A 3182-nucleotide genomic window follows, 5' to 3' on the forward strand; every position below is an offset into this window, starting at 1 on the left:
CCATTTCTTAAAGGATGCAAGCTTTATGAAGCTATTTTTTCATCCTTATTCAGCTATGATCGTCATGCCTTTGTGATTAGGACATTTTTCTAACGTTAGGGTCCTACCATTAACACCTTGCATACTTCCATTGGAAAGGTTTCCATTTCTCTTTGGGACTTGTATTGTATTATTGGACTACCCATCATTGGATCTTTTTATGATGAGATGGTACCGAGCGTGGAATAGTTATCTAATGATGCAACAAAGTCCTTACTCCCACCAAGTTTTCAAAAGTTATTCCTTGCATATCATCGAATTTGCTCTGAAACGAAAGGGAAGTCTTCAGTCAAGTTAGCCTCTTAGGCGTCATTTTGGTACAAAGGTTCCATGAAGTATGCAAAACCCCCAAAGAAAAGTACAAGGAATAAGGCGTAGAGGCCTAATGAGACTCATAACCCCTATGGGGAAATTGATCGTACTGAATCTCGTACTCAGTCGGAGATGAAAGTTTTTGACGACCTTAGCGTAGCTGAGACAGATGTTAAGGAAACTTACTTGGCCGTTTTCTTAGCATGTTGGTTATGTAAGTTCATTATTCCTTAGGGGGTGTCAATTTGATTCGTCCTGGAGTCTTCAAGGTAGCTAGTAGAATGACTCAAGGTGAGACATTTAGTCTTGTTATTCCGGTGTTAGCAAACAAGTATAATGACTTAAATGAAATCGCTTGTTCTTCGAAGTCTGGGATTAATGCATCTATTTTCCCTATTCATCATTTATATGGATGGTTATGTGAAAATTTCGATACCCATTTCATTTCTCTTTCTTGGAACCATCCCCCACGGATGACTTATTACGCTGATGAGTTTTCTGCTAAGTGTTTCAATGATTTGCAAGCTTAAACTTTGATAATATCTTGCAAAGACGTAAAACTGGACCACTTGGCATTGCGCCATAAGGAGCGTGTGCACTAGACTAATAATGAATCTATTAGTTTTACCAAAATTTCTTATCTCACAAGTCTTCGCTCTAGCTATTTATTTTTGTGATAAGACAATCATCAGGTGATTCAATCGTATTATCCTTATCAATTTTCCTAGCAGTTTGGGTATTCTTAAGACCGGAATCCGGGATATTTGCCAGATATTTTTCTCATTGGAACTTTAAAGGCAATGTATCAACATTAGGAGTCATGCATTGGGCTTGGTACCTACTCCAAAGTTACTATACCAGATTATCATAGTCTTGAAGAGTTTTCAATCATGAGGGCTTATGCAGATTGGTGGATTACAGTGCGCAATCCTGATAAGGAAATTATTACTGCTGCTTGTATGAAGTCCCTTCTTGATTCTTCTCGGCAAATACCCTCAAAATTTTTAGAGAGTAGAACGCGTAAGGTTGACTCAAGTGTTTTACTAAGGGGAACGTTAGAGACAATGTTGAGAAGGATTTTGATGATTTACCTGATGATTCAAGAACTTCTTCTAAGCTTTCAATGGGTGGTCATCAAACTAATATCTCCACACACTCGGAGCATGAGGAAACTATTTTCAATTGTGGTAATGCTCATTGTCACAAGATTTTTAAGCAACATAACAATGCATAAGGTCTTTATGTATCAGATGACGACTTTGAAGACACAGGTGAATGTCTCTTCAAACGCTGAAAGATTGGACCTAACCTTGTGTACTATGATGAGACTAACTCTCATATCTTAATGCATATATCTTCTTTGTTTACATCCCAACTTCTACTCAATTGATGGAACTTGATAGTGAAAGAGTATTTTTTTTTTTTTTTTTGCATTGATACTAAAAAAATAAATATTTGCCTTAGGTGGCGGGTGACAACCAATTTTTCGATGAAGGGGATAAGTCATCTCCTAAGGATCAGTTCAAAAGTGTTGCTGCTACTATGGAGTCAATGCCCTTTACCTTGACTATATAATGAGACGATCACTCTATCGTCCCATTACCTTTGCCTCATTTTCATTTGGGTGATGAAGCTATTACTAACATCTTAAATGATGTTATGGTTGAATCTCAAGGTTAAAAAACCATAATTGGAGATACAACATATGATGAATTAACACCTTTAGCATTTGCAGGTTTAATTGCTGAACAATAATCTCAATGCCCTATTGTGGTGGCTCCTTTTACTTCCATTAACACATTCAATGTTGAACAAATCATCCTTAATTCCTAATGCCAAGCAACACTTATGATAGGAGAAGACATTAAGGAGATGATTATCAAAACTTCCAATGAGTGTCTCCCATTATTGAGAGGGAAAAATGATGAGCTTTTCGATGCTCTCACGAAGATTGGAGTGGACCCTTCACCATTAAAGTCTTAGATTGAGAAGTACATGGAAAATGTAGATCACCTCGATGCAGTGTGACGCACCCATTCTATGAAAATATCTTCGGAAGTACAAAGTGAACGTTTAGCTATTATTACTTCTTAGATTGTGGATGCTCTAAACTCTGAAGGTGTACAGGAGAACCATTGTCAATCATTAAAGGTTGACTTAGCTACTCTCAATGCTAAACAAGAAGCACTTAAGAAGGAATTGAAGCAACTAGGTATACAAAAAGAGCACATTCATAACTCAATCTTGGAGATCGATAAGATTATAACCAATAAACAAAATGATGTTTCTTGCTTGAGGAAAGAACACGTCATTATCGCCCAAACTCCTGTGCTTACTGATGTCGATGTGAATACTTTAGAGACACTTTAAGAAGCCTTAAGAACTCAACGTGATGAGCTTGCTTGCTCGGTGTGGATGTGACTGTTGTACTTTCTTACTTAGTTTTAGCTCTCATTCTTTCCTTTCATTCATTTTTTTTATTAAGATGTAATAAAATCTAGCTTTTGTTAGCTAGATTTATTTATTAATAAAAATAAGACTTTTTTTTTTTGTAGTGACTGAACCAGGTAGATTCCTCGAGTTGCCTACATACCCTTCAAATAGAGGGGATAAAGTCAAACGTAGTTTTCTTTTCTTATTTTTTTCATGCTCTAATTTTTTCCAAGACTAAAAAAAAAAAAAAAATCTTGTGAGCATATGTCCTAAATTTTGCTTAAGCCGCATTTTCAGGTTTTCGACTTAGCGGACTTATTTTTATTTTTATTATATATATATATATATATATATATATATATATATACCACTTGTCTTGAGGTTGATTGAAGGGTGAT

Source organism: Vitis vinifera, chromosome 18 (assembly GCF_030704535.1).
Source record: "Vitis vinifera cultivar Pinot Noir 40024 chromosome 18, ASM3070453v1".
NCBI classification, from domain to species: domain Eukaryota; kingdom Viridiplantae; phylum Streptophyta; class Magnoliopsida; order Vitales; family Vitaceae; genus Vitis; species Vitis vinifera.